This window comes from Bos javanicus, chromosome 13 (genome assembly GCF_032452875.1).
Source record: "Bos javanicus breed banteng chromosome 13, ARS-OSU_banteng_1.0, whole genome shotgun sequence".
Lineage (NCBI taxonomy): Eukaryota > Metazoa > Chordata > Mammalia > Artiodactyla > Bovidae > Bos > Bos javanicus.
In genome coordinates, this window is record NC_083880.1 from 7,595,430 (window position 1) to 7,603,797 (window position 8,368).

Here is an 8,368-nt window from a genome sequence, read left to right on the forward strand (position 1 = left end):
CTTTTGTGCATTAATTTTTCATGCCCTTTTGCCTGTTTTTCTCTTAAACTTTTAAGCTTATGCTTACCTCTTTTTATATGTTCTTTAACCAAGATATTAACCTTTGCTGATATTAAAACTTTGCTGAAGATATATTTTCCAGCCATATGCTTTTTATTTTAGAGCATTCGATTTTACCTATGATGGGTGTTTTTGTTTTGTGTGTGTGTGCGCACACATTTTTTCTTGATGTGTGTTTTTGTTTTTAAACACAAGTTTTCCTCCTTTGTGATTGTTTCTGTTGAAAAAGGACTTCCATTTCTAAGACAAAAGTGAACTTATCTTTTTTCCTATGGATTTTTCCCTTTTGTGTTTAATTTTCAATCAATCTGGATTTTAATTTTATTATAGTGTTAGCTATATATCAGAATTACAAGGTAGTAGAAAAATAAATTTGCCTTTCATTCTTTTCTTTTAAAGAATTGATTGAAATTTGGAAGAAAAGCCTTACATAATCTATAAACTATGCAATCAATTTCTTAGATACTATTTTAAAAGTTATTTTCTTTTTGCAAAGCAGAAATTGAGAATTGAATTATTGTACTTTTTATCAATAAATTCTGAATAGGCATATTCACATATAATTTTGCATATTTTTGTGTTTAAATATTGTATCTGTAGTATTTTTATCTTTTGCCTTTATAAAAAAATCTAATAAACAAGAATCACCTATCTAACCATCCTTATTCTGAGGGTCTATGTGCCTCACTGAGGATAGTTCTTATCTCTAGATTTCTAGCCCTCATCTATAACTTAAAGCTGAGAACTTATGTAATGTTTCCTAATAGGTATAAAGGTTACCCTGATGGATAGATGTCAAGCATATTATTTTTCTAACTGTTGTATTTAACATTTTGTAGCATGATAAAGAATAGTATTGGATAATAAGATGGAAATAGAGACAATAAGGAGAAGGCAATGGCAACCCACTCCAGTACTCTTGCCTGAAAAATCCCATGGACGGAGGAGCCTGGTAGGCTGCCATCTATGGGGTCCCACAGAGTTGAACACGACTGAAGTGACTTCACTTTTACTTTTCACTTTCATGCACTGGAGAAGGAAATGGCAACCCACTCCAGTGTTCTTGCCTGGAGAATCCCAGGACAGCGGAGCCTGGTGGGCTGCTGTCTATGGGGTTGCACAGAGTTGGACATGACTGAAGCGACTTAGCAGCAGCAGCAGCATCAGAGACAATAAAGATGAATACGTCTCTAGAAAATATAGGAATAAAACCACCATTCAGTTCAGTTCAGTTACTCAGTCGTGTCTGACTCTTTGTGACCCCATGAACCGCAGCACGCCAGGCCTCCCTGTCCATCACCACTTCCCTGAGTTCACTCAAACCCATATCCATCGAGTCGGTGATGCTATCCAACCATCTAATCCTCTGTCATCCCCTTCTCCTCCTGCCCTCAATCTTTCCCAGCATCAGGGTCTTTTCAAATGAGTCAGCTCTTCACATCAGGTGGCCAAAGTATTGGAGTTTCAGCTGCAACATCAGTCTTCCAATGCACACCCAGGACTGATCTCCTTTAGGACGGACTGCTTGGATCTCCTTGCAGTCCAGGGGACTCTTAAGAGTCTTCTCCAACACCACAGTTCAAAAGCATCAATTCTTCAGTGCTCAGCTTTCTTTATAGTCCAATTCTCACATCTGTACATGTCCACTGGAAAAACCATAGCCTTGACTAGATGGACCTTTGTTGACCAAGTAATGTCTCTGCTTTTTAATATGCTATCTAGGTTGGTCATAACTTTCCTTCCAAGGAGTAAGCGTCTCTTAATTTCATGGCTGCAGTCACCATCTGCAGTGATTTTGGAGCTCAGAAAAATAAAGTCAGCAAGTTTCCCCATCTATTTGCCATGAAGTGATGGGACTGGATGCCATGATCTTAGTTTTCTGAATGTTGAACTTTGAACCAACTTTTTCTTTCTCCTCTTTCACTTTCATCAAGAGGCTCTTTAGTTCTTCACTTTCTGTCATAAGGGTGGTGTCATCTGCATATCTGAGGTTATTGGTATTTCTCCCGGCAATCTTGATTCCAGCTTGTGCTTTTTCCAGCCCAGCATTTCTCATGATGTACTCTGCATAGAAGTTAAATAAGCAGGGTGACAATATACAGCCTTGACATACTCCTTTTCCTATTTGGAACCAGTCTGTTGTTCCATGTCCAGTTCTAACTGTTGCTTCCTGACCTGCATACAGATTTCTCAAGAGGCAGGTCAGGTGGTCTGGTAGTCCCATCTCTTTCAGAATTTTCCACAGTTTATTGTGATCCACACAGCCAAAGGCTTTGGCACAGTCAATAAAGCAGAAATATGACCCAGCAGTCCCACTCCTAGGCATATACCCTGCTGCTGCTGCTGCTAAGTCACTTCAGTCGTGTCCAACTCTGTGCAATCCCACAGACGGCAGCCCACCAGTCTCCTCTGTCCCTGGGATTCTCCAGGCAAGAATACTGGAGTGGGTTGCCATTTCCTTCTCCAATGCATGAAAGTGCAAAGTGAACGTGAAGTCGCTCAGTCGTGTCTGACTCTTAGCGATCCCATGGACTGTAGCCTACCAGGCTCCTCTGTCCATGGGATTCTCCAGGCAAGAATACTGGAGTGGGTTGCCATTTCCTTCTCTAAGGCACATACCCTGAGGAAACCAAAATTGAAAGAGACACATGTATCCCATTGTTCATTGCAGCACTATTTACAATAGCTAGAACATGGAAGCAACTTAGATGTCCATCGACAGATGAATGGATAAAGAAGTTGTGGTACTTATACACAATGGAATATTACTCAGCCATAAAAAGGATTGCATTTGAGTTAGTTCTAATGACGTGGATGAACCTAGAACCTATTATACAGAGTGAAGTGAGTCAGAAAGAGAAAGATAAATACCATATTCTAACACATATATACAGACTCTAGGAAAATGGTACTGAAGAGTTTATTCACAGGGAAACAATGGGGAAACAGACATAGAGAACAGACTTATGGACATGGGGAGAAGGGAGGGGAGGGTGAGATGTATGGAGAGAGTAACATGGAAACTTACATTACCATATGTAAAATAGATAGCCAATGGGAATGTGCTATATGGCTCAGGAAACTCAAACAGGGGCTCTGTGTCAACTAGAGGGGTGGGATGGGGAGGGAGATGTGATGAAGTTTCAAAAGGGAGGGGATATATGTATACCTATGGCTGCTTGATGCTGTGGATTGATGGAAAACAGCAAAATTCTATAAAGCAGTTATCCTTCAATGAAAAATAAATAAAAATACAAAGATGAATATGTCTCTAGAAAATCAATGTGTTGGCAATTAATACCAAGATTTCAAAGTGAGATTGTTATATATAGCAACACACATATGTTATTATTAATTTGTGATTTAATATTTAAGTAAAAGCTTGGCCTTAGAAAAATGCCTATCAAAATATTTGACTGTAATATTGAGACTCCTAAATAATTTGTAATTGCTATTTCCAAAATGGTATGAATAAGAATATTTGATCTGGAAGAGTTTTTCTGCTGATCATGTAATTACTAATTATTTGATAACCCTTATTTGTCTTTTAGCTTCATATTAAAATCAGTGACAAATTAGTATAAATACAGTGATTTGGCAGTGTTGAATAAATTGTTTCCTCTTCTCTACCCAACAGAATTGTATTTAAAATACTTGGTAATCCAAATTCAGTGACTTGCTTTTGAGATTTGTTTAGTTTATTATCCAGTTGATTTGTATACCCAGTTTTGTACAGTGTCTTTGAAATACAGGAATTGAGAACTTTTATTAGATTGAAAGGAAGACTTTTATCTTGTAGCTTATTTTCCTTCTACTTTGGATAATTTTATTCCATGAGAATTTATTAAAAAATAATTGCAGTCTTTGACATACTGAAGACAACATAATTACATAATGAATCTCCTTAATTATGTCTCTTATAACTTACTTTTGCTTATATTTTTCATTGTTCAAAAGAAATGTACTAGTTAGAAGGGAGGTAAAACCTACAAATTTGCAGGTCAAAGGGTGGTGGAGAGCATATAAACAAGAATGGAAGGAGATGAAGCATAGAAGTGTTATAGTAATGTAAGTATCATACAGATTACATAGTTACAGAAAGAAATGGATCCTTTGTTCTTAAGGAGATCATGAAACAGAATCAGGTGTAAAGGTGATAGAAGTCCTCAAGTACCTGGACATTTTTTAGAACTCTCTTTAATGAAATAAAGATATTATACCTAGTAAATTTTTATTGTTCTTAAAGAACTGTAGACACACGTAAAACATGGAGTAACAAGAGGGCTTAGTATTCCACATCAAAGATCCCTGAACTTTCGGCTGTGGACCCGTACCTCCTGTCAGATCAGCAGCAGCATTAGATGAGAAATATTAATAAAGTGTGCAATAAATGAAATGCACTTGAAGTATTTTGAAACCATCTTCCCTACTCCCAGTCCGTGGAAAAATTTTCTTTCATTAGATTGGTCCCTGGTGTCAGAAAGTTTGTGGAGTGCTATTCTACATAATTCCAAATTAGAGGGAAGAATTTCTTCAAGAGGTAGAAATTATAGAGAATATAGAGAGAGGAAATGCTGTTACTAGTTAGATGTATACTCTGGACTTGAAAAAAAATGGTAGACTTTAAAAAAACTCAGGCAAAAGGTAGATGTGATCAAATATCTGAAATAGGAATCCAGATTGGAACAAGAATTAACAAGAATTTAAATCATGGCATTATTTCCTTTGCTAACGCCCATAGGAGGCATTGTTAAGTGACTTTAGTACATTTTTTGCTGCTTTGTCTGGAAAAGATGCCTCTGGAAACCTTCTGAAGATGACACTCAGGTAGTTACTGCAGTTTGGTGTTGCACGAAATGGAGCCTATGTGACGTGACAGTCAGGCTAGGAGAAAAATAGCTAAAAATAGTATGGATTCAAGAGTGTTATAAATCTGTCTCTGATCTGTAAATACATTAATCAAAATCCTTGGGTGTAACATTAAATTGATACGAAATCTTCTAATTCTTGCATTATTCAGCCCACATTTTCCTGTTTTATCCATTAGGATAACTCGACAGATGTTATGTCATATCCTCCTAAAATCTAAATCACAGTGTCTGGAGAAGTAATTAGGTCTGTTTGCTTAGTTGTGCTCATTCATTCAGTCGTGTCTGATTCTTTGCAACCCCATGGACTGTAGCTTGCCAGGCACCTCTGTCCATGGGGATTCTCCAGGCAAGAATACTGGAGTGAGTTGCCATACCCTCCTCCAGGGCATCTTCCCAACCTAGGGATCGAACCCAAGTCTCCTACATTGCAGACGGATTCTTTACTGCCTAAGCCACCAGGGAAGCCCTTGGTAAACAACCCTGAAAAGTAATCTGGCTGATCTAGAATACTGGTTCTCCACTAGGAGAAATTTTGTTCCCCAGGGAACATTTGGAAAGGTCTTGTGGATGGTGGGAGGGGTTTAGAGCACTGGTTCTTGACTGAGAGCTTATTAAAAATACAAGTTACTGTGCTTCACTTCCTAAGGAAACAGGAAATCTAGAGCTGATGTTCAGTTTGTCTTTCAGCCAGATCTTTGGGTGATTCTGATGTTCCTTAAAGTTTGAAGACAAATTGTGAGCCCATTCTGGCATGTTTGATCAAAAAACAAATGTTTATTGAGCATCTAGCTTGGACCAGGTACCTTTCTCAATGCTCAAAAAACAGCCTTTTCACAATCAGTTGTCTTCGCTGTTACCTAATGGAGTTTGTTTATCCTTGTGGTTCTCTAATTGTCTAGCATGCTGTTTAACATGTTTGTTGAATAGTGTTCAGCTGCATTGGCAGCTGAACTTCCTCGTCATCTTAGGCATTCTTATAAGACTTCTTTTATTGATTTTAATCAATGACTTGATTGAAGATGTAATTGTCATATTTTTCCATTTTTTTGGTTCACAAACATGATAGGGATTGGATGTTACAGGCAGACAATTCCTTATTCTTAATAGAGAACTATGACGTGGACATAGTTGTAAGTTCCTAAATAACCATTATGTTCACTTTACCAAGCAATTTTTACTTTCAAGTCAGAGTTCAAAACTTTCTTATTAATGGAGTGGATTGCATGGCAGGAACAGATTTTCAATACTCATTGAATTAAATGTATTTCCCAAGGAACTTTGGGAGACTGGTGGTGGTGGAAGAAAGCGGAGAATATAAGAGAAAATGGGCAAAATGCTGAATTATTTTGTACTTGGTGAATATCAAGTGTATCAATATACCTGAAAAGGAAAGTGACATGCAAACACAAGGACATTTTGTTATGCAAGTAGGCACTGTCTCCATCCTGACCACACAGCAGAGGAAAAAAAAAGCATGGTGAGTTTTGGCCAGAATGGAGGTTATCACTTCTCTTTACGTCCAGTTGGCTAGAATTCAGTCTCATACCCACCTGACTTCAAAGGAGGCTGGGGAACGTAGTCTGTTTTGTGCACAGGAAAAATAGAATATATATTTGGATGATTAGCTAACAGTTTTATGCTTTTTCATGGTTACCTACTGTTATCAAGATTTCACTCTTCAACAGTTCTGATAATTATAAGTTTACTGTACTTTGAAACAAAAGAAAAATGGTGACCTTGCCTCTCTTCACAGATTCTGTACATTTCACTATTTAAAAATAAAGTTCAATCTGAGGGAAGAAAAGTACCAGATTTGAATAAGCTAAATGATGCACACTTGCATCTTGCCATGTGTCTTCAGAATCACGGAACACATTTTTCATATTCAGTCCTCATTATTAACTTGTAAAACTCTCAGATAATAAATAGTCATCCTTCACAACAACGGCTCCACAGACAGGAAGGATAAGTCAAGCTGGGATTTGCAGACAGGGAGTAAGTACTAAAGTAAGTTGGTCTGGAGGCAGTACCAGGAAGCTAGCAACTGGGGTAGTGTCAAGGGTTGAATTCAGATATGGTGGGGAGGGAAGAAACCAATATGGGCACCCAAAGAGAGAGAAGGTTGGAATCTGTCTTCCTAATTCATAGGGACTTTCGGTACACTTATTGTTGGCCAGGGTCAAATCCATGGTGTGGACAGTCTGCAGAGAAGATGGCACGTCCCCGGGCTGGAAGCAGGATTAGAGGGATGGAGTTCATGCTGGGGAGAACTCCACACTAATTCAGCATTAGCAGATTGTTCTGGTGGCTTTTGAACTTGAACTATGTTGCAAAATTGGTAATATCAGTGGAAATAAAATATAAGCTTATTCACATCCAGGTTTGATTTGTTTTGTATTTACTGTGATCATTGAAATTTGAATGTGATTAAGTTTATAGTTGTACAAAATGCAATTAAAATCATAGCCTGTGCCCAGGAAGGCTAGTAAGAGTGAAACACAGTGAAAGGAAAATAAATCTTAAATTTGTTGCTGCTTGTGGTCTATGAAAGGTAAAATGTTTCATAGATGGCTGGCTGACTGGTGACCCTGTGCAACTATAGGAACACCTTAGTGTTCTGAGAACATCGAGTATGGTGCACCTTGTAAGGAAAGGGAAATGCTTGTGATGACAAGGCAGGTCAAGATTTTAAAAGGTTTTGGAACTACAAGCATAGTACTTGTCTTTACAATACTACAATAAACCTTCTTAGGGTTTATTGATATTATGGAATGTACCTTATATCTATACCAATTATGCATGATTTTATGAGATAAGGAATTACACAGCAGATAAGGTAAACATGTATAAATTATGGACTCCTATATAGCTCTTGTATTACAGGAAAAACAACAAAGCAGGGTAGAGAGCAGTTAGCCAGAGTCAGAACCGGGCTCAAATCCTGACTTTCAGTTACAGCATGATGTCCTTGGAAAAGATATCTAATCTTTGTAAAGCTCTGTTCTCATTTGTAAAGTAGAGGTAATAACCATATACAAAGGCTCTGGAAATCAAGTGTTTGTTTTTTTTGTTCTGTTTCTGGGTAACTCACTTGGTAGCAAAACCTGATGCAGACTCAAGAGAAGTTACATTCTTTCATTATCTCCTTTGGTGTGCATCTTTGTACATTTTTAAGCAGAAATTATTTATATGTTTGATTAATGTATGCTGTCTCAGGGGCTTCCCTAGTTGCTCAGTGGTAAAGAATCCTCCTGCCAAGCAGGAGACTCAAAGACTCAAGTTTGATCCCTGGGTCAGGAAGATCCCCTGGAGAAGGAAATGACAACCAACTCCAGTATTCTTGCCCAGGAAATCCCATGGGCAGAGGAGCCTAGCAGGCTTATGATGTCCATGTCATCACCAAGAGTTGAACATGTCTTAGCAAATAAACAGCAGCA

The 8,368-nt window shown here is 38.0% G+C and overlaps 1 protein-coding gene across 3 annotated transcripts in view; it reads left to right on the top strand.

Moving 5' to 3' along the window:
• MACROD2 (mono-ADP ribosylhydrolase 2) overlaps nt 1–8,368 on the top strand; it is a 2,305,220-nt gene that overhangs the window by 198,364 nt on the left and 2,098,488 nt on the right. The gene's annotated exons all lie outside the window — the stretch shown is intronic.